Source organism: Dendrobates tinctorius, unplaced genomic scaffold, assembly GCF_039654945.1.
Source record: "Dendrobates tinctorius isolate UK_male_01 unplaced genomic scaffold, ASM3965494v1 ptg000254l, whole genome shotgun sequence".
In the NCBI taxonomy this organism is placed as follows: domain Eukaryota; kingdom Metazoa; phylum Chordata; class Amphibia; order Anura; family Dendrobatidae; genus Dendrobates; species Dendrobates tinctorius.
In genome coordinates, this window is record NW_027361921.1 from 26,684,572 (window position 1) to 26,709,521 (window position 24,950).

General features: G+C 44.1%; 1 pseudogene; it reads left to right on the top strand.

Annotated features, from left to right (window-relative positions):
• The first annotated feature begins 332 nt into the window (after positions 1–332).
• Positions 333–11,151, top strand: LOC141067772 (gamma-crystallin 2-like; annotated as a pseudogene).
• Positions 11,152–24,950: the final 13,799 nt, after the last annotated feature.

A 24,950-nucleotide genomic window follows, 5' to 3' on the forward strand; every position in this document is an offset into this window, starting at 1 on the left:
CTCAAGAGGTTCTGCAGCAGCAGGTGCTGCAGTTACAGCAGGAGCAGCAAGAGGAGCTGCAGTGGAAGCTACCAGAGCTTCAGTGGTGTAAAGAGGAAACCCTTAAGGTGAGGGGCGATCAGCAGAATCATGAATAGACTCCAAAAGTAAGGGGTGATCAATCGGTGTACCAGTGGAACTATGTAGAGTCTCGGCCCACCAGGTCTCAGGCAAATGACTAGTTGCAGTTAGTGGAGGATTGGCTCCAGCCTGAGTTTTTTTCCCTAGAACGAGATGTTGAAGAGAGTTGTGGTTGATCGGATGGTGCAGTCGGGCAGAGGGGCCTGGGCAATATGGACCGGCTGATAGGATTGATTGAGCAGTATAAATCCACTCAGGACGTTGTACAAGAACCCGGGCATGGGACTATTAGCTGTTCTGTGACATCTGAGCCCATGGACTGCAGGAACACTTGCCATGAGTCTATGTGTGCCCATCCGGTCTGTACCATCACTATGGGCACTACCAACAGTGCGCAGCTACTGTGCCAGGTACTTGTGAACAGGTGCCACACAGAGGCTCTCCTGGACTCAGAGCAGAGTGACATTGGTCCAGAGGTCCTTTGTTGCTGAGGACAACCCCAAAGAATGGAAAGTGGAGGTGATGGGCATCAATGGGGAAATCTGGGAGTACCGGACCGCTGAGGTCAAATTTTCTACATCATGTGGGGACTTTAAACATGTGGTGGGAGTGGCAAAGACCCTTCCATATGGGACTGTGTAGGGGAGAATCTTGCCCCTGTTTTGGTCCCTATGGGATACCAGGGTCAACCACCTCACGGTAAAGGTTGTGCCGGGCATAGAACCCGAAGATGTTGAGAAACCTGCCATAGAGGTCACTAACCTAGGGACAGAATGTAATCCTGATAAACTCCCCCTAGGGGTGTTGGCAGTAGAGATGAAGGATGGTGTGTTAGGTAGAGTTGAGCGAAACGGGTCGAAAAAATTCAAAAGTCACCGACTTTCGCCAAAGTTGGGTTTCATGAAACGAAACCCGACCTCAGCGTGAGGTCGGCCACGAGGTCGGCGACTTTAGCGCCAAAGTCGCATTTCAAAACATGCTTCAGCGCCCTTTTTCAGCCAATGAGGAAGAACGGACACTGTGGGCAACGTGATGACATAAGCAGTGGTCCCCACCATCTTTGAGAAGGGCATGCAAGTGATTGGCTTGCCTTGTGGGGCGTCACAGGGGGTATAAAAGGGCGTGCACGCCGACCGCCATCTTAATTCTGCTGATCTCAGTATAGGGAGCGATGCTGATGCTGCAGATTCTGTAGGGAGAGCGTTAGGCAGGGAAGAAGAAAAAAAATCAGCTGCTGCTGCTAGCGATTTTGCCTGTACAACACACCAGACACTGTGCAGTGCACGGGGAGGCTATATTTTGGTGGATTAGCTCTGTTGGTTGTTAGGCTGCCTTATAAGGCTACCTGATAGCTGCATTGCTGGTTTCACACTGCTTTGCAAACTGCTTTTTAAAAGCAATCTTTTTTTTTTTTTGTCCTGGTGAGATACTGAGCATGCATTTTTTCACACCGTACAGCGGTGTACGCTGCTCTCTCAGTACCGTGTAACAGCTGTTATCACGGCCACAGTGAAGCTAAAGGTGTGACTCTGTAAGGATAAGTCGAGGAGTTGTTCAGTTCTTACAGACCTCCACCTTATAGTTTTGTCTGTTTTTCAAACAGTCTAGTCTATTTGCTGTTTGATTACATTCTAAACTATAGAGAGACAGCGTGCGTCAGTCCGTATACTAAAAAAACACGGAGCTTGACAATTTAACATACACCGGACAGCGGTGTACGTGCACGCTGCTCTCTCAGTACCGTGTAACGGCTGTTATCACGGCCACAGTCAAGCTAAGGGTGTGACTCTAACGATAAGTCGAGGACTTGTTCCGTTCTTACAGACCTACACTCTAGGGAGATTCCAATCCTGCCCTGTCCTATATAACATTTTTCACACCTGCCAAATTCATCCTGTCATACAGCGGTGTGATATACACTGGGCCTGAGACAATACATCAGTGTCCAGAAGTGTGTAAGGACAATCCATTTCTGCCGTCCTATATAACATTTTTCACACCTATCAAATTCATCCTGTCATACAACGGTGTGATAAATACACTGGCCTGACACAATACATCAGTGTCCAGAAGTGTGTAAAGACAATCCATTTCTGCCGTCCTATGTCACATTTTTCACACCAGCCAAATTCAGCCTGTCATACAGCGGTGTGATATACATTGAGCCTCACACAATACATCAGTGTCCAGAAGTGTGTAAGGACAATCCATTTCTCCTGTCATATATCACATTTTACACACCAGCCAAATTCAGCCTGTCATACAGCGGTGTGATATACACTGGCCTGACACAATACATCAGTGTCCAGAAGTGGTAGGAGAATTAAATTCTCCCCTGTCCTATATACACCTTGTACCTTGTTTTACAGTTCCATATCGTTGGTGGAATTGTGGGTACATTTTTCAAAAAAATGAGGAAGTGTGGTGTAAGAGGCCGTGTTAGTGGGCGGGGGTTGCCAGCTGTTAATGATGGTGTTGGTGTTGGATCTGCTGGTAGTGGCAAAAGCAAAATAACACCTAATGCAGGAGGTGTTAAGCCTGCGTCATCGTCTGGCTCCACAAGGCCTCGAAGGCTCCCTTTTCTGGGAGTAGGTAAACCGCTTTTAAAACCGGAGCTTCAGGATCAAGTTTTGGCCTACATTGCTGACTCGGCCTCCAGCTCTATCGCCTCTTTTTCTGAACTTGTAAAAAATAAAAGCACTGAGTCGTCTTTGGAGGCTCATGGTCATGAACCACACCTTTCTTTGTGTCCTTCACCCCAACCAAAATTGAAGGATGCGGCAGGCCACACAACAGATTACTCCATGGAGCCGTTTTCACATACCATGCCTGGGTTATCAGGTGAAATGGTGAATTACCCAGGCCAAGATGAATCTGACATGGAGTGCACTGATGCACAGCCACTGATAGATGATTCTGCTGGTACATTCACTCAGAGCACGACATTGTCCTCGCAGTGTACTGAGCCAGATTCTGACCCTGATGAAACTCAGGTGCCCCTTCCCGCATACTATACCACCATACACGGTGACACAGAGGAAGGTGCACATGACATTGAAGAGGAGGTGATGGATGACCCAGGTGTTGACCCAGATTGGCATCCATTGGGGGAAGAGGGTGCCGCTGCCAATAGCTCCAAAGAGGAGGAGGAGCATCCGCAGGAGGCATCGACATCGCAACAGTTGCTATCTGGAAGGCACGGAGCAGTCCAAAAACGGGTTACAAAAAGTCAAAAAGTTGCTGGACTGCTTGGCCAGACGGTCAAAATAGCACAGCGTGCAAGGACACAAAATGTCTTCCATAGTAGGAAGAGTACAGTGTGGCACTTTTTTGAACAAAATCCTAATGATCAGGCCAAGGTTATCTGTAAGAAGTGCGCAAAGACCTTTAGCCGAGGGAAAAATCTGAAAAATTTGAATACCAGTTGCATGCTTAGACATTTATCCACCATGCACTTGCAAGCGTGGACGGAACACCAAACCTCAAGTACCACATGTGCAAATGCTCCCAAAGAAGGTAGTCAGCAATGCTACATTGTTTCCCCCACTGTAAGCCCACCGATTAGCACAGCAGCAAATATTGAGGTGTCGTTGCAAGGCCAAAGCTGTCAGGGAATCACAATGTTATATCAACGAAAGACTGAATCTAGGCCATCATAAAGAACACCAACTCCATCACCATCATCAACCCTCTCTCAGTCCGCCCTGTCCACCGCTAGTTCCACCATAGGCAGCTCTCAAGTCCAGCTCACCCTGCCAGAGACTATGAGTAGGACAAGAAAGTACTCATCCTCTCATCCGCGTACACTGGCTTTGAACGCCCACATTGCCAAACTAATCTCGTTAGAGATGATGCCCTATCGGTTGGTGGAAAGTGCAGCTTTCCTCGAACTCATGGCCTACGCAGTACCATGCTATAAACTACCCAGTCGCCACTTCTTTTCTCACAAAGCCATCCCAGCCCTCCACCTTCATGTGAAGGACCGCATTGTCCATGCACTCAAGCAATCAGTGAGTGGAAAGGTGCACCTCACAACTGATGCATGGTCCAATAGGCATGGTCAGGGCCGTTACGTGTCCATCACTGCGCACTGAGTTAATGTGGTGGATGCAGGGTCCACAGGGGACAGCGGTGGTGGGACTGTGCTACCTAGCCCACGGTATAGGAAACAGTTGGCTGTAGGCGTTCGACCCTCCTCCTCCTACTCCTCTAGAAGCGAAAGCTCGTCCCCAGAGCGCAGTCACAGCAGCACTCCATCCGCAGCTGCCAGTGTTGCACACGAGGTGTCCCCCTATCGATCAGCTAGTGGAAAGCGTCAGCAGGCTGTGTTGAAGATGATGTGTTTGGGCAACAGATGCACCGCGGAGGTACTGGCGGACTACTTTCAGCAACAAACTGAGTCATGGCTGGGCAGTCTACATCTTGAGGCAGGCAAGGTAGTCAGTGATAACGGCCGTAATTTTGTGGCTGCCATAGCCCTTTCAAAACTCACACATACCTGCTTGGCTCACACCTTGAACCTGGTGGTGCAGTGTTTCCTCAATAATTATCCAGAGTTAATAGGCCTGCTCCAGAAGGTTCGAAAACTGTGCTCGCACATCCGCCGGTCGCCCGTACACTCCAGTCGTGTGCAGAAGCTGCAGCGATTGGTATACCTTCCCAAGCAGCGGCTAATTATCGACGTTGCAACAAGGTGGAACTCCACCCTGCACATGGTTGAGCGGCTGTGCGAACAGAGGCAGGCTGTAATGCATTTGTGGGAGGATACCCGGACAGGCACTTTGAGGGCAGACATGGAGTTGAAAGGTGTGCAGTGGTCAAAGCTGAAAGACCTCTGTAAAGTCCTTCAGTGTTTTGAGGAATGCACACGGCTGGTAAGCGCAGACGACGCCATCATAAGCATGAGCATCCCACTTATGCGTCTGCTCATGCAAACTCTGACGCACATTAAGGAGCAGGCGTCTGAGTCTCCATTTTATTCCATAAGAGTGTCTGGGACATTGTCTTGCCACCTGATGTGGAGGGGTATCTAGAAAGAGGTAGCTCCTCTGGTGGAGCACTTACCGTATCCTTTCTGGACAGCTTTTCCATCTTTGGTCCTCATCTGATGCTTAACTCTCACTTGTACCTCCAAGTAGCTGCTAGCATGCGGCAGTGGGTACACCCCGGAACACCGCCTTGGCAGACGGCTAAATCAAGTGACGGTAGTTGTTGGGGTTCTTGAGACCTACAGTGATTTTCAAGAGTTTGCCTTCTCATACATGCGAAGACTGGATATGGCAGACTGTGCGGAAGAAACAATTCAAGATTCAATGGACATACAAGCGATTCCCAGCACAGTGTTGTGGAGCGCCGAGCGTGCAGAGAGGCACATATAGGATACTGCTTGCCATCCACTGCACCCTGATCTATCTCAAGTTGAATCGTCTAGCTTTCGCCACTGGGGCTCGATAGGTACGGGCGAGAAAGTGAGGTTGACGACTCACGCAACTCTTCCTTACTTTAATCCAAGTCATGCACAAGTCATGACTTCAACAACTGCGTATCTAAAGTCCTGTGGCGATGGGAGAGTGGCAAAGCAGCAGGGGTGGAATCACTGGAAGCTGTAGTCATGAACCTGGACGGAGGCGGCCCAGGCCATTTGGTCACTCCCCACTGGACCAAAGCAGCAGTGGAATTCTGCAGCCTCTTGAGTGTCTGAGCAGTCCTGTTTAGGATCACTCTGCACACCTCAATCGAGGACGGGGCTAAAAAAGGTGCCTCACACATAGTCTGCTTCATTTCACCTGGCCAGCCTACCGCAGCTGGCGGATTTCCCATACAGCGGTCGACAAGCAATAAAGAAAAAGAAAATGATGGTACTCAACCTTGGCACATGGAATGTGAGAACTATGCTCGATAATACTAAGGCAGACAGACCAGAGAGAACGGCATTGGTTGCTAGGGAGCTAGCTCATTACAACATTGATATAGCAGCTCTCAGCGAAACACACCTGGCAGACAAGGGTCAACTGACAGAGTCTACTCTGTGGTGGATATACGTTTTCTGGACTGATCGAGGCAGCACTGAAAAATGAGTAGCAGGCGTGGGATTTGCTATCAAAACTCATCTTTTTCGTAAACTTTCCAGGCTTCCGGAGGGCATTAACGACCTTCTGATGACATTTCAGCTCCCACATACAAACAAGAAAAATGCAACTCTTATCAGTGCCTATTCTTCCACTATGACTAACCTGGATGATATTAAAGATAAGTTCTAAGATGAACTTAACACATTTATTTCAGCAATCCCACAGGCAGACAAGCTCATTATACTTGGAGACTTTAATGCCAGAGTGGGAACAGACCATCGAAACTGGGAAGGGGTCATTGGGAGACACGGCACTGGCAAGTGTAACAGTAATGGCCTGCTGCTCCTCAAGATGTGTGTCACACATAACCTTGTCATCACCAACACCCTATTCCATTTACCCACACGCAAGAAGACAACATGGATACACCCACGCTCGAGGCATTGGCATCTCATTGATTACATCATTGCCAGGAAAAGGGATGAGATGGACTTTAGAGTGACGAAGGCCATGTATTTTGCAGACTGCTGGACTGACCATTGCCTCATTGCGTCTAAGTGCAGGCTCCTCATCCTGCCTGCGAGGAGATCCCAAGGGCAGAAAACCAAAAAGGGGCTGAATGTCTATAAGCTGCAAAATAAAAGAATTGCAGGGGAATTTGTCAATGACCTTGATGGCAGATTGTTATATACTGTATATTGCAGGCAGAGGAGACTGGCGTTTAGGAACAGTGGACGATTCTGAGAGATGCTGTTTACAATACTGCCCTGACCAGTAGCCAGAAATAATCAAGATTGGTTCGATGAAAATGATGAGGAAATAGACATTCCTAGAAGAGAAACATCAGCGGTACAAGGTGTATCAAAATGACCCCACGTCGCTAGCTAAGAAAGATGCCTTTATTAACATAAAAAGAAAGGTACAAATCAAGCTACGCGAGATACAGGTTAACTGGTTTAGCAAGAAGGCTGATGAAATTCAGGGCTATGCAGATACCCATGACCAGAAACGCTGCTACGATGCACTCAAAGCTTTATATGGACCCCAGTCATCAAACTCTTCATCTCTGTTTAACGCAGATGGAACTAAGCTCTTGAGAGAAAAGAAACAAACTTTAATTATATTCTCAGCCGCCCTGCCAATACCAATGATGAGTCTATTGCTCACCTGCCCCAGGTAGAAATCAACAAGGACCATGATGTTCTTCCAAGTGGGGATGAAGTCAGGAAAGCAGTAAAACAACTTTCTTGTAGAAAAGCATCCAGAAATGATGCTCTACCTGCTGAGGTATATAAAGCTGGTGGCCCTGCTCTCATGCAAACGGTGACAAAACTATTTCAGTATATGTGGAAAAAGGAACAGGTTCCGCAACAGCTGAAAGATGCCACCATAATTCACATATACAAGAGGAAAGGTAATCACTAATCTTGTGACAACCATTGAGGCATCTCCCTTCTGTCCCCTGCAGGAAATTGTGTTGATGTCTGGTGAATGCAGTACACATGAAATTGCATCAGATTTCAATGAAAGACACCCTACGCAAGAAAACTGTCACCATTCACATTTTATTTAGTTGTATCCATATAAATGTCCCACCCAAAAAAGTTTGCCTCATCACTGAACATAATGTTCTGTGTAAACTGAGGGTCCTGTTCCAATTTTTGCTTTACCCATTCTTAAAATTCAGCGTGCCAATCTGGCATCAGCCGAACATCCCTTTGGCAGATATTAGCTACTCACAAATGGCACCCTTACAAAATCCAGCTGCTGCAGCATCTCAAGGAGGATGACCCAGATTGGCTTCCCGATATATTGCTCCATACAGTATTATGGACACCACAAAGTGCTCCACACAGAATAATGAGCCTCATATATTGCTCCATACCGAATAATGGACCCCATGTTGCTCCATTCATTATAATGAGACACATATATTACTCCATACATAATATTGGACCCCATATTATGTTCCACACAGTATAATGGACCCCATATATTTCTCTGTACAAAATAATGAGCCCCATACAGAATAATGAGCCCCACCTATTGCTCCATTCAGAATAATGAGCCCCATATTTTGCTCCATGCATAATAACAGACCCCTTATAATGCTTCACTCAGTATAATGGACCCCATATATTGCTCCATACAGAATAATGAGCCCCATATATTGCTACATTCAGAATAATGAGTCCCATATATTGCTTCAAACAGAGTTAGTCCAATATAACACTCCATATATAATGGGCCCCATATGATGCTCCATATATAATGTTCCTCCTATGATGCTTCATATATAATGGGCCTCATATGATGCTCCATATATAATAGACCCCATATGATTCTCCATATATAATGAGCTCCATATGATGCTTCATATATAATGGGCCCCATATGATGCTCCAGTATATGCTGTGCCCCAAATAATGCTTTATTATATGATGGGCCCCATACAATGCTCCAACAAAAAAAAATGAAATACTCACCTTTCCTTGTTGGCTGCTGCTCTGCTCCAGACTCCTCAGCATCACCGTCTTCTTGCTCTCTGCACTGTGACAGTTCAGGCAGGGGACGCGCAGACGTGACGTCATTGCACCCACTGAACTGAATTGTCACAGTCAGAGGGCGAGGAAGACACCGGAGCAAAGGAACAGGGAAGAGTATCGTAAGTATTGTGAGCAACAAATCCTGAGTAAGCGAGGGGGGGTACTCGTGGGCAGTGGCACAGACATCGGGCCCCCATAGCGTGCCAACATATCCGACTGCGAGTGGGCCTCGGCACTTGCCTTGGTGCACCAGGTGATGACGCCAGCCCTGGTGTACTTTTTCACATGATTAATATAGTTCTTAAATGGTGCAGAGAAGGAAAGTCTAAATATTCAGCAAGCAACTTTTAGATCCTTTTTCTTAGCAAGAGCTACTGTAGATTTTATTTATAAAAAAAAGTTGTTTTTATTTCAGGAATACAATTCACAAATGACACGTACAGTTTTGCTGTGTTGTGCGATTTCTGCATATCCATATATCAATATTGCTTTATATATTTTTAAATTTTAGATAATTTTCTATGAAGACCGCGACTTTCATGGAAGATCTTAAGAATGCAGCAGTGACCACAGTGATTTGCAATCTTATTCCAGCAAATGCATTTGCATTTCAGCAAATGCAATAAAGTTTTAAATGGCTGCTGGATGCTTTATGAACGTTCGGGTTACACACGACTTCAGTATTATCACGCGGGGAATACCAAGACTATCAAAACTGGATGGGATTTAGTGACTCCATTAAGTCTTGTCACATAATTCCTCAGGCATGACACATAAATTAGATACATGTCAATATTTCTTGCTTAATTGAATATATATTTTAGATACATCGTAACCTTTGCAAAGCTGAACAACATCATTGGTTACATCGACAATTCAAGGTAACAATCCAGCTAAAATGCCTTTACTTTTTACAAAATTATTCATATTATTACTTATTTTAACCCCATGTATGGAAGTCATGAGCTAACACTATATAGGTAGGTTCACACGATTTCTCCACATATGTGAAAAATGGAACGATTATTCTGATCAGACTTTGATCCTCGCTTAAGCAGAGTGATATCAGTCTTTCTCATACATGGAGAGGGAAAGAAAAAGTTTCTTCACCTTGTCCTTTCTGTCAGCCTGTAAAAAAACAGATGCACATGGATGTCATCTGAGTGCTGTCATATTTGTTTCATGGACCCTTAGCTTCCACTGTCCATTTTTTTTAAACTAATCAAACATAGTGGACAACTCCTTTAATCACTTATTTTTCCTAACATCAAAGGAGAATTTTTAATTACCATAGCATGACATATTTTTTTTCTTATTTCCCGCTGCAAAAACCAGTGTGTGTCTCATAGTAAATTGTAGTAAAAAAAGTACATATATATATATATATATATATATATATATATATAGAGAGAGAGAGAAAGATTATTTTTACTAGATCAGCCCTTTTATGTTTACAGCTACTCAATGTAATTCTCTATTGAGTCACAAAAGAAAAATGAAAATGAATAGAATACAGCTGATGTAGATTGACATTAACTTACCGGTATTGCAATTATCTATATACAGTATTATTATGCAGTCACAAAATGTTTTGATTGTTTTTAGAAAATGAAAGCCATTGAAAAGATTTAACATAAAAAATGTAAAAATTATGTCATTTATTAAAATTTAACCTTTTTTGTATTCTTTTTAAGCATTTTGGACCTTACAGAATTAGATTGCATGAGAGAGAACTTGAGAGGTGAAAGGATGGAGTTCACAGAAGATTGTCCTCATGTTTGAGAAATTTTATCACCATGATATTCACTCCTGCAATGTGCTTGAAGGATAATGGATATTTTATGAGCAACCTAACTATAGGGGTCATCAATACTATGTGAGACCTGGAGAGTATAGGAGGTTCAGTGACTACGGAGCATTGAATGCCAGAGTGAGTTCTTTTTGCAGAGTAATACATTGTGTTTAGAAATATATTTTACAATTTTGTCAAAGCAAACAAATAAAATGAATATAGTACCTATTGAATGTCTTAATATCTTTTAATTAGACAACAGTGCATCAGAGGGAGGTATATCTAAAGAAGATTATAATGCTGTCTGCAGAACTTGCAGGGCACAAATCAGATTAGTAAAGCTGACAATGAATTGAGGCTTGCAAGAGATGTCAAAAGCAATAATAAAGGATTTTGCGGATATGTCAAAAGTAAAAGAAAAGTCAAAGATGCTATAGGATTTTTACAGGATGAAAATGATGAAATGGTAAGACAGGATGTTGAGAAGGCCGAACTTTTAAATTCCTATTTTGCATCTGTTTTCTCTCAGAAAGGAAATGTAACATCAACTGTTCTTCACTGTCCTATTAAGGGAATAGAAGATTCCAGGAAATCTATAAACAGAAAGATAGTGAGGAAACACTTAGCTAACTAAATGAATTCAAGTCTCCAGGTCCAGATGAATTACACCCCAGAGTACTGAAGGAGATGGCAGAAGAAATTTTTGAACCCCTCTCCATAATCTTTGAAAATTCTTGGAGAACAGGAGAAGTCCCAGAAGACTGGAGTCTGTCTTCCTGGGATGTTATTAATTGACTGAAATAAAGAAAAAAATGTTTTTCTGCATTTTTCACCCACTTCTGTATTTTTCTTACAAATAATGATAAAAAAAATCCTGATCAAATACTGAACATATGAACGTGGCCTTAATTTGGGAGAAATTAAAACAAATCTTTTCCTCTGCAGAAACAAAATGATAAAACTGTACACAGCTACACATGTTTTACTTTTTGCATACCTATTTTAACCCCTTAAGGACTGCCGATACACCTTTTAACGGCGGCAGTTAAAGGTACTTATGCCTCAGGGCTGTTTTTTAACGGCACTAAGAAATAGGTGTATAGCGCCCCCCAGAGTTGGAATGATTTGGGTCAGTTTTCACCAACCCCAGTGTTGCAATCACCGTTATTCATGGAATAATGGCGACCACAAAAATGTCCGATAAACCCTATCATAGTGATCAAAATAAAAAAGTAGTAAATCAAAAACCCTTTATCACCCCCTTAGTTAGGCAAAAATAATAATGTAAAAAATGTATTTATTTCCATTTTTCGATTAGGGTTAGGGTTGGGCTACAGTTAGGGTTGAGCTAAAGTTAGGCTTAGGGTTGGGCTAGGGTTAGACTTGGGCTAGGGTTAGGGTTGGGGCTAGGGTTAGGGTTGGGCTAAGGTTAAGGTTGGGCTAAAGTTAGGGTTGGGCTAAAGTTCAGGTTGGACTAAACGTAAGATTGAGCTGAAGTTAGGGTGGGGCTATGGTTAGGGTTGTGGTTATGGCTGGGATTAGGGTTAGGGATGTGTTAGAGTTAGGTTTGTGGCTAGGGTTATGCGCCACCAATGATTCCAGACAATTTTGCATTAAAAAAGTAAAATGGTGCCCCCTCCACTCTGAGCCCTGCCATGCACCCAAACAGTGGCTTTCGCCACATGCAGAGTATTGTCATATTCAGGAGAAGTTGCACAACAAAGTTTGTTGTCCACTTTCTTCTTATATCCTTGTGAAAATAAAAAAATGTTTTCCTTCCACACTGCTTTAGTTCTCATGAAACACCTGAAGGGACAATAAACTTCTTGAATGTGGTTTTGCGCACCTTGAGGGGTGCAGTTTTAAGAATGGTGTCACTTTCGGGTATTTTCTGTTATATTGACCCCTTAACTCACTTCAAGTGTGAGGTGGTCCCTAAAATAATGGTTTTGTAAATTTTGTTGGAAAAATGAGAAATAGCTGGTCAATTTTTAACCCTTATAACGTCCTAACAAAAAAAATGATGCTTCCAAAATTGTTCTGATGTAAAGTTGACATGTGGGAAATGTTATTTATTAACTATTTTGTGTGACACCACTCTGATTTAAGTGTACAAGAATTAAAATTTGGAAAATTGCAAAATGTTCAAACTTTTTGCCAAATTTCAATTATTTTTCATAAATAAACACAAGTTATGTTTAAGAAATTTTTCCACTAACAAGAAGTACAATATGTCACGAAAAAACAGTCTCAGAATTAGTGGGATATGCTGAAGTGTTCCAGATCTTGAACCTCATAAAGGGACAGTGGTCAGAATTGCAGTAATTATCTTGGTCAATAAGTACTAGATTGGCTCTGTAACTAAGGGGTTAATATTCTACATTGGCAAAAGAACACCCCACAACTACAGTGTGATCTGTTGCAGCATTTTTAGTCAGTGTTACTACCTCCTGGCTCTTGTTGTAGGTGGTCCTTTTGGGTCCGTGGAGATTAAAGCACTTTAACCCAAAATTTGCAAACAAATTATTGTAGTAAATTGAGAAATGTATCTGTGCAGGTTTCCTTTGCCACGCCTGTTTTTAAATTATCTAATTGGAGACACATTCATGCTACAACATCATTATGGACAGGTTATTCTTAAATGACCCTTTTTGTCAGTCGTGTGAACATTGGCAAGCATTACTGATTAATTTAAGATTTTCCCACTATTGTCTAAATGTTGTAACATGATTTTGAATATAAATTAGCCCCTTCATGACCCAGCATATTTTGACCTTAATGACCAGGCCATTTTTTGCAATTCTGACCAGTATCCCTTTATGAGGTAGTAACTCAGGAACGCTTCAGCGTATCCTAGCGATTCTGAGAATGTTTTTTCATGACATATTGGGTTTCATGTTAGTGGTTTTTTTTTAGGGATCACCTCACATTTGAAGTCAGTTTGAGGGGTCTATATGGCTGAAAATACAAAAAAGTGACACAATTCCAAAAACTGCACCTCTCAAGATGATCAAAACCGCATTCAATAAGTTTATTAACACTTGAGGTGTTTCACAGCAGCAGAAGCAACATGGAAGGGAAAAAATTAACATTTAATTTTTTAGTCACAAAAATGATCTTTTGGCAACAATTTTTTTATTTTCCCAAGGGTAAAACTCAGAAAGTGGACCCCAAAAGTTGTTGTCCAATTTGTCCTGAGTACGCTGAAACCCAATATGTGGGGGGAACCACTGTTTGGGCGCACGGCAGGGATCGGAAAGGAAGGAGCACCATTTGATTTTTTGAATGGAAAATTAGCTCCAATCATTAACAGACACCATGTCACGTTTGGAGAGCCCCTGTGTGCCTAAACTTTGGAGCTCCCCCACAAGTGACCCCATTTTGGACACTAGACTCCCCAAGGAACTTATCTAGATGCATAGTGAGCACTTTGAACCCCCAGGTGTTTCACAAATTGATCCGTAAAAATGAAAAAGTACTTTTTTTTCACAAAAATTTTCTTTTAGACTCAATTTTTTCATTTTCACATATAATTTCACATATCACATTTCATTTTCACAGGACAAAATGGATCATAAAATTTGTTGGGCAATTTCTACTGAGTACAGCGATACCTTATATGTGGTCATAAACCCCTGTTTGGGCGCACGGCAGGGCTCGAAAGGGACTTTTGAATGGAAAATTAGCTCCAATCATTAGCGGACACCATGTCGCATATGAAGAGCCGCTGTGTGCCTAAACATTAGAGCTCCCCCAAAAGTGACCCCATTTTGGAAACTAGACCCCCAAGGAACTTATCTAGATGTGTGATGAGCACTTTGAACCCCCAAGTGCTTCACAGAAGTTTATAATGCAGAGCCGTGAAAATAAAAAATATTTTTTTTCCACAAAAATAATTTTTAGCCCCCAATTTTTTATTTTCTCAAATGTAACAGGAGAAATTAGACCCCAAAGTTGTTGTGCAATTTTTCCTGAGTACGCTGATACCCCATATGTTTGGGTAAACCACTGTTTGGGCACACGCCGGGGCTTGGAAGGAAGGGAGCACCGTTTGACTTTTTGAACGCAAAATTGGCTAGAATCAATGGTGGCGCCGTGGCGCATTTGGAGAGCCCCTGATGTGCCTGAACAGTGGAAACCCCTCAATTCTAACTCCAACCCTTACCCCGTGCAGAGAATGAGGGTTTTGACTTTAGTGATACTCAGAGCAGGTGATGTGTGGACAACAGGTTGCAATAAAAACCAACTGTCCCAGTAGGGTGATGAAAATGAACCAAAAGAGCCCTCAGTTGTGCTGGCCAGTATGAAAAGCAGTATGCTGGATTCCTTGTATGACAATTGTATTGCTAACAACATGCAAAAGGGTAACAATTGGATAGCCACAATTTTAGATCCTCATAAAATCAAAAAGGGGGAATTTTTTTCTGGTTTCCAAAAGAGAGTCCGAACAGTCTTATTATCAGAATAAGGTCGAATACATGGTCATTGAAGCTTTCATTGAGTGGAAACATGCCACCCACAAGACAAACCAGCAGGCCCCTCTAAAATTCCCACAGACCAAACACTATAACAATATGTATACATACATTATGGTATCACTAATAGGGATGAGTGAACATGCTTGACGATACTCTGATATCACTCCAGTATCTGGGTGCTCGGATGTGCTCGGCACTTGGTGAGCATTAGCTATTACTCAAATTTTAAACTCAAATCTGACCCAACATGTTTGGCACCTGTTACTCAGCCAATAAGCATGCAGGGATTGTCTGAGTTATTGTAATGTAGTAGCCATCTTGGTAGTTGCATTACTGTAATTGGCTGGCAGTATAACATCATCAGGGATTATAAAAGAACTGGCACCGCCTCGCTCGGCACACTGACACCATTGCACAGCTCATGGACAGTTCTTATTGGAGAGAGAAAGTGCTTGTGTAGGCCTGTGTGTGCACAATTTAATGAATCAGAGTCTTCTATTGTTGATACAGGTGCAGATACTGAATAGAGATGAGCTGACACCTGGATATTCGGGACCGGCAGGTTCAGCCAAACAGTTACAAAAAGTTTGGGTTCGGGTTCAGAACAGTGTTCGGACCCAAAATCGAACCCAGACTCCATTCACTTGAATGAGGGGCCTGAACATCTAGTGTTTGCCACGCTGTCATGTGTAGAGTTGAGCGAAACAGGTGGGTCAGATTCAAAAATCGCTGACTTTCGCCAAAGTCGGGTTTCGCCGATCGAAACCCAACCCAAGCATGTGGTCGGCCATGAGGTCGCCGATCAGCGCGCCAAAGTCGCGTTTCAAATGATGCTTTCAGCGCCTTTTCTCACCCAATAATGGAGGACGCACACTGTGGGCAATGCGATGACATGCGCAGCGGCCAGCACCATCTTAGAGAAGGGCATTGAAGTGATTGGCTGGCTTTTTGTGGCGTTACAGTGGGTATAAAAGGCTGTGAACGCTGACTGCCATCTTACTTCTGCCGATCTTACAATAGGGAGAGGTGCTGCTGCTGATTCTGAACAGGGAGAGTGCTAGGCAGGGAAGAAGAAAAAAAAATCTGTTTCTGCTGATAGCGCTTTTCACTGTACAGTTATTGTGCAGTGAAAGGGGAGGATTTTTGTTGTGTGCAGCACAAATAGAAGCTACCTGTGTGTGACTCTAGAAAAAAAAGCCGAGGAGTTTTTCTGTTTTTCCAGACCTACACCTTAGAGTCATGTCCGTTTTTCAAACAGTTTTGTATATCTGCTGTTTGATCACGGTCAAAACTATATAGAGACAGCGTGTGTCAGTCCGTATACAAATACAGGGAGCTTGACAATTTTACATACACACATCGCATAGAGCTGTCCGATTCTCCAACAGTATTGCATATCTGCCGTTCGCATTACAGTCACTTTTATACCTAGTCAGCGTGTGTGTGTGACACTCTGTAAATACCTATACGGAGATTGTTAGTTGCACAAAAATTGTATACAGCTGTACACTTCTGATACAGTTCTGTATATCTGCTTGCTGGATTACGGTCCAATACATACTGTGAGAACATCTGTGACTAACATAATATATGCGTTGATTTAATTTGTTTAATACACCTTACACAGCTGGACGCTCCTCATACAGTACCATCTCTCTGCTGGTATTTTTGGTACATTTTCCCAAACATGAGGAAGTATGGTGGAAGAGGCCGTGGACGTGGGCAGGGGGGGGCGCAGCTGGTACTGATGGTGGTGGTGCATCGGCTGGTTCTGGCAAAAGCAAAGGCAGGAGATGTTGAGCCTGCGTCATCCTCTGGCCCAAGAAGGCCTGTAAGGTTGCCTTTTCTTGTATTAGGAAAGCCGCTTTTAAAGCCGGAGCATCAGGAGCAGGTTTTGGCGTACATTGCCGAAACAGCCACCATCTCTGTTGCCTCCTCTTCTGAACGGTCGAAACCTGCAAGCACGGAGTCGTCAGTGCAGGGTTCTTGTCATAAAAAACCCTTTTCCTTGTGTCCTTCACCCCCACCAAAAGTTAAGGATGAGGCAGCCCACACTTCAGATTACTCTATGGAGCTCGTTTCACATACCATGCCTGGGTTATCCAGTCAAATCCTGAATTCCCCAGTCCAAGATGAATCTTACATGGAGTGCACTGATGCACAGCCACTGCTAAATGATTCTGCTGGTACATTGACCCATAGCACTAGATTGCCCTCGCAGTTTATTGAGCCAGAATCTGACCCTGATGAAACCAGGTGCCCCTTCCCGCATGCTATACCACCTTACACGGTGACAGAGAAAGGTAAAGAGGAAGGTGCAGATGACTTTGAAGAGGAGGTGATGGATGATCCATTTCTGGACCCGGATTGGCATACATTGGGGGAGGAGGGTGGCGCTGGCAATAGTTCAGATAAGGAGAAGGATCCACAGCAGGCATTGACATCGCAGCAGCTGTTATTTAGCAGGCCCGTAGCTGTCCTAAAACGTGGAACAAAAACTTGAAGAGTTGCAGGACAGCTTGACCAGACGGTCAACTTAGCACAGCGTGCAAGGCCAGAAAATGTTTACCATAGTAGGAAGAGTGCAGTGTGGCACTTTTGTCCAAAATCCTAATGATGAGGCAAAGGTTACCTGTAAGAAGTGTGGAAGGACCTTTAGCCGTGGTAAACAACTCAGAAATTTGAATACCAGTTGCATGCTTAGACATTTAATCAACATGCACTTGCAAGCGTGGATGGACTACAAAACCTAAGGTAGCACATGTGCACCTGCTCCAACTGAAGGTAGCCAACAACGCTCCATCACTACCCCCACTGTAAGACCACCGCCACAATTAAGCACACCACCAGCACTAAATGTGGAAGTGTCGTCGCAAGGCCAAAGCACTCAGGGAATCACAATGGTTTTGCAACACAACACTGAATCTAGGCCATCCTCACCAATACCATCACCAACCCCCTCTCACTCCATCCGGTCCACCGCTACTTCCCCCATATGCAGCTCTCCAGTCCAGCTCACCCTACCAGACACTCTGAGTAGGTCAAGAAAGTACTCATCCTCTCATCCACGTACAATGTGTTTGAACGGCTACATTGCCAAACTAATCTCATTTGAGATGATGCCCTACCGTTTGGTAGAAAGCGAAGATTTCCGCGACCTCATGGCCTATGCTGTCCCATGCTATTACCTACCCAGTCGGCACTTCTTTTCTCGAAAAGCCATCCCTGCCCTCCACTGGCATGTGAAAGACCACATTGTCCTTGCACTAAAACTGTCACTGAGTGGAAAGGTGCACCTCACAACAGATGCATGGGCCAGTAGGCATGACCAGGGCAGTTACGTGTCCATCACTGCGCACTGGGTTAATGTGGTGGATGCAGGCTCCACTGGGGACAGCGGTGGTGGAACAGTGCTGCCTAGCCCACAGTATAGGAAACAGTTGGCTGAAGGCTTTCGCTCCTCCTCGTCTATCAGCGAAAGCTCATCTACAGAGCGCAGTCGCACGAGCACTACATCCGCAGCTGGCAGTATTGCACACGAGGTGTCCCACTATCGAACAGCTAGTGGTAAGCGTCAGCAGGCTGTGTTAAAGATGATGTCTTTGGGCAACAACAGACACCACGGAGGTACTGACCGACTACTTGCAGCAACAAACAGTCATGGCTGGACAGTCTACATCTTGAGGCAGGCAAGGTAGTCAGTGATAACGGCCATAATTTTGTGGCAGCCATAGCCCATGCAAAACTCCCACACATACCTTGCCTAGCTCACACTTTGAACCTGGTGGTGCAGTGCTTCCTTAATAATTATCCGGAGTTAACATCCCTGCTCCATAAGGTGCAAAGACTGTGCTCGCACATCCATCGCTCGGCCGTACACTCCAGTCGTATGCAGAAGCTGCAGCGATTGCTCCACCTCCCCAAGCACTGCCTAATCATAGACGTTGCAACAAGGTGGAACTCCACCCTGCACATGGTTGAGAGGCTGTGCAAACAGAGGTTGGCTGTAATGCATTTGTGGGAGGATACACAGGCAGGCAGTTTGAGGGAAGACATGGAATTGTCGGGTGTGCAGTGGTCAAAGCTGAAAGACCTCTGTAAAGTCCTTCAGTGTTTTGAAGAATGCACACGGCTGGTAAGCGCAGACGACGCCATCATAAGCATGAGCATCCCACTTATGCTTCTGCTCATGCAAAGTTTGATGCACATTAAGGATCAGGCATCTGCAGCGGAGGAGGAGGAGGAGGAGGAGGGAAGTCTTGATGACAGTCAGCCATTGTCTGGTCAGGGAACTGTCCTGGACGAGGTGGAGGAAGAAGAGGAAAAGGAGGAGGATGAGGATGAAGGGGATGATTATTTTGGGCAGGAGGATGCTTCTCAGGGGGCAAAAGAAAATGTTGGCATTCCAAGGTCAGGTACAGTTTTTGTGCGTGACTGTAGGGATGTGGATTTGCCAGAAACTGCTCCTCCACCTACCACGGGCAGTGCATCATTGACACCTGGATCATTGGCCCACATGTGCGATTATGCCTTGTGGATCCTAAAAAGGGACCCCTGCATTGGCAAAATGATGAGGGATGACGACTACTGGCTGGCCAGCATCCTCAATCCACGCTACAAAGGCAAATTACACATCATGCCACAGGAGAACCTAGAGATAATATTTGCTAACAAACAAGCAACTCTGGTAAACAGTTTGTTTGAGGCTTTCCCAGCACAAGGCAGCGGTGCTGGTTCTCCCACGAGCCATAGTGGGCACAATGGAAGAGGTGTTCGTGGTGCACACAGCAGAAGTGCCGTTGGAGACAGGGGTTTAATGACCATGTTGTGGAATGATTTCTCAAGTACCGCTCACACGACTGCTAATACTGCATCTATTAAAAGTGACAGGAGGCAGCAGTTGTCAACTTTGGTTACAAACTACTTTTCCTCACATATCGATGTTCTCCCTCAGGTCATTTCCCTTTGACTATTGGGCCTCTAAACTGGACGCCTGGCCTGAATTGGCACAATATGCCTTACAGGAGCTTGCTTGCCCTGCTGCTAGTGTGTTATCTGAAAGAGTCTTCAGTGCTGCTGGATCAATCCGGACAGAAAAAAGGACCCGTCTGTCGACCCAAAATGTTAATGCTGTAACCTGCATTAAAATGAACCATGCATGGGTTTCAAAGGATTTTGTCCCACCTTCCCCTGATGACACATAGGTTACCAGAAAAGTGCCTCGGTTTTTTCCTCCTCTTCCTTGGACTTGCCCAATTACGCCCTTTGCAGCAGCTGAATGTCCAGCCAACACATCAACATATGCCAATTTTTAAACCTCCCTAACAGGGCTGCCCACCCCTCCCCCAATGGCTGGGGTCAAGACCTGGCGAACCCGGACAAGTGCCACTGCTCTGAACAGGTGGATGGGACCACTGATGGCCGACAGCAATGGCACAGGGCCCCTCATAGTACAATACAGTGTCTCAGACGGTGCGAGGGCCCACTTGCCGTCAGACACACCAGCGTACTATGAGGGCCCCTGTGCCAGTACCGTTGACCACGATTGTCCCCCCCCTGCTTGGTCATGGCCACAGCACTTGCAAGCTGCAATACTTACCTCTCCCTGCTCCACCGCTGTGTAGTCTGTGCAGTTAAATCCTTCACAGGGGCAGCCACTAGAAATTTGGTGTATTGATCAATGATGGTTAAGATGTAGCTATGGTCTGTCCTGCTGGCCTCTACCTTCAGATGATAAATGGCTACCATTTGAAATGGACGTCAACTTACAAGCGGATGCAGTGGTGGTTTATGATCACCTTTCACAGTTGTGATAGTCACAGACGTGTGACATTCTTGCCACCATTTTTAAATGTCTCCTCTCATGCCAATCCAATAGAATCGCCTACAGTCTGTGGCTTCTGTCTTTTGCACTCCAAAATGACCAGACACATCATGATAGGCAGTGAGGACCATGGGTACATCTCTCCCTGTGATCACAATTTGATGGAGACGAGTAACGGTGATGTGATCAACGCTACTGCGATAAAGCAATCCTTTCTTCACAAAGAACCTTTTTTGCTTTCTCCACAGACAAAGTAATTGAGGGTCTGCATCACCTCTGCAACATCTACTGGGAGGTTTTCCCGCGATGAGTAATTCCAAAATTTCTGCTAACACTCGACTTTGCGTTTATACTTGTATCCATGTAGTTTCCAGTAGCGGAGATTCTGGACTGGCTTACTGAGATTGAAATATATATGAAGATTTAAAAGTACCACAACACTGTATACTGGTGTTCGCTATGAATACCTTTCCCTTTTTCTACTTTTGTAATTCTGGTGTAATACATAGTGAGCCTGTGAGTGTCTGTGGCTGACTCCGGAAGTATAGACGGAAATTTAACCCTAGACTGGACACACCTGGTATGTGCTGATACAGTAACTTGTTTCAAAAATTTGTATTAAGGTATCATCTGTAGGATAACCAACTGTGGGGGGACCCTCTTCTTGCCACAGACAAATACGAGACTGAGACAGAGTTTGTATTGAACAGGTCCGTTTTTAGTGCCCATCCTTCTGTCGACAACAGCAATTCACCACAGCCATTTCACATTTCTCTGTACACAGGCCCCGGTACCTTCAATTCCTTTGTAACTATAATCGTGGCATCCTCGGTGGCTCTTCCACTGTGGCTGGCCTAGGCCCAACCACCACAGCACTGCACCAGTCTGAGCACACCGTCCGTATGATAGCCCCGTATGATAGCCGTCTTAGTCTGCGGCTATCGTCCTCTGGGCCACCCCCCCATGACCACCTCAACTGTCAGTCCTCTCTGGAGCCTTTCCACTGTCTGTATTTCCTCAGCAGAACTTCCTCTTTACTGTGCTCCCTTCGCTGACTGACTCTTCCAGAACCTTCCCTCAGCCTTTTATACTTCCAGTTCTGGTAACTCCGCCCACCATCACCTAACAGTTTCTCTGACCAATGGCTGTTATTCAGTCCCACTCCTACACTCTCCACTGCCCTACAATGAGCAAGCTAAAACACTGCACTCTTTCTCTTTATCTTAGCGATTTCACACCTACACTGCGCTACACCTCTACTTCACAATACAGGCTGGTTTGTCTGTCAGCCCACCTTCCTTACATCATCCATAGTGAGTGAGCATGTGTGGGTTACGCCTTCTATATATACGGTGAATCGGAGAAACATTTTTACACTATACTCAATACAGCTTGTATCTTGTTATACAGTACCTTTGTTCGACATTTAGCATTACGGTCAAATCCATACTGAGTAAGCATCTGAGAGTGACTACGGGACTATTTATACAGAGATTTCAATTGTACCCTAAAAAATATATACTTGCTATCTTGTTATTCAAGACCTTTTTTATAACATTTTTTATTATGGTCAAAACCAAACTGAGTGAGCGTCTGAGGGTGACTACGGAAATATATACAGTATATATATATATATATATATATATATTTTCAATTTGGCTAGCACTGTATACATGCAAAAAGGGTAGTGAAAAACAATGTATATGTCAAATGGGACAATGCGGCAAAAATCATATCACCTAGAGTCATAATTAATGTCCCATTATATTAAAACACTGTGGACTGTAACTGACCGGTTGTAAATATATACATACAAAAAAGGGGAGGAACGAGTCCAAAAACAACAACCAATGGTCAAGAAATAAAATTGCTTTATTATGTGGTAAGGCAAGAAACAAAATGCACTAAAACGTGCAACAGTGCTAGTTAGTCTTTACAAAGAATCAGGACACGGTGAACCATGTTGCCGATAATATAAGAATATTGCCATGTATGACAAAGAAAAATCACTAATCAGGATTGAATCAGCAAAGAAATAATGCAATCAAGATACCTAAAAGGCCATCCCATATTGCAAGCTGATAGATAACATGTCAAATAAAGATCAAATCAATCATACTCATATTATATGTTACCTGAAGGATGCAAGTGCAGGCAAACAGAGGGTCCCCGTGCCCGACTCAACGCGCGTTTCGGAAGCACCTTCGTCAGGGGGCGCACTATTAAGCACAAACACTCAGTTTAAAAAGGGCACAAAACCGGAAGGACCGCAAATGACGCAACCTGAAGAGGTCAACCGTTCCCCAGACAACGCCCACGCCATAAGTCCCCGCAATTGCGCAGCCAGTGTAGGCGGATCTAATGGTCTGTAACCTGGGGGAATAAATCAACAAATATATCGTGGCACTACTGCGTTGGTGCACAAAAGAAGGTTCCCACACCACTATAAATAATGAAAAAAATGTTGGCACTCAACTTGTTGCAAAGTGAAGATTTTATTTGCAGTCTCAAATTTAGACGTTTCGGCTTATACAAACAAGCCTTCATCAGTATGCTGCAAATCAGATACAAGTGTAAAGTACAAGTCAGATGCTACATATTGTACAGTCAATCTAGATAAAACATCCAGTGGATACCAAAACAAATTTACAAAAGTGCAATAGTGATAGGAGGGATGGGTTGAGGTATAAGGGAATGAAAAAGGAAAAAAAGAAAAAAGAAAAGAAAAGGAAAAAAGGAGGTTTATAACCTACCCAGACTGCTCTGTTGGAAAGATTTGCAATGTATCTGGAGTGACAAAAATATATATATGATGATTGTGCCCAATTGTGTGGATGAGATAATTTGAAATAATCATTGATCTGACACTACTCACTCAATATCAAGCCACCACTGTAATAATGGTGTGGATAGTATGATCCGTGTTAATGATTAATCTTGCAGTTATCTTAAAAAATAAAAAGGATAAGAATGAAAATAAAAGAAGGGTATGACCACAATGGAAAGCTTCAATATAAGTGCACCTTGATAATGTAATGAGTGCAGATGAAGTATTATAAATACCAACCAGTAATGATTTGTAGCTGGACTGACAGGTAATAATTCCGTAAGAAATTCTATATGAGAAGTCTGTAAGTCATGAAGAAGATGAGGAAATTTCACTCAATATGCTCAGAAATGAATAGTCATCATGCCCCCAATGAATCTACTCACTTAGTGTCAGGCCTGGAGTCATTTAAGACTTCATACTGCATAGAATCAAGTTTGCCACGCTGTGTGATGTAGCTGTTTGAAAAGATATATGGTGCATGAAGGGTTAAGACTCGCTATAAAATACTCCCATGTCTGGATGTACTGAAATGAGATGGGTTTACCGTTGGTGGGTGGCGGCGTAGTGTGCCCTGGAGAACGCGGTATCCACCGCTTGTGACCCGGGTGCCCATGGCTTATGGTGTGGTTTCTAAATAGGCGGTGGGCGGGACTCCCCTGGACTGACTGGACCGCGTCACCGGAAGTGACATTGCCGTCCATGTAAACGAGCGGTCAGGGATAGAGGAATGCAGGGGCGTGTTATGGGAGGTGGCGCTGGAGTGCACGTCATCTCACCATGTGTAAAAGAACGTCCGTGCTATCCAGATTGTTGCACAGGGAGGGAGCTTGTAAGAAGAGGAAAATGAGGGGATGTTCATATAGCATTTAGATTGAGTGAGGGCTATGTATAAAAGAAATGGACTAGGTATATGATTGTAGTGAAGTAATCATTAAGGACGGTATGAAAATTTTACCAATGTGTCATTCAATAATTAGTACAGTATTGAAGAGGATTGCATTGTAGTTTCCTGCAATAGAGTGAGGTGGAATATATCTATTAGTGTTCTAGATAAAGAGAGACACAATTGAATGCAAAAATAGAAAATAGTTTAGATATTATGATATGTAAAAAATAAGCTTGAAGGAGGCAGGTGTCATGATCTCAGTGCGGGTTTAACTCGCACACGTGGGGTTAATGTTTGGAACCAGTGCTGATGACTGGCATTTCTGGGGTTAAAGGTTGTGATCCCGGTGCAGGCTTACCTGCACACCTGGGGCTATGATTGTGGCCTCTCCCTGGTTCTGGGG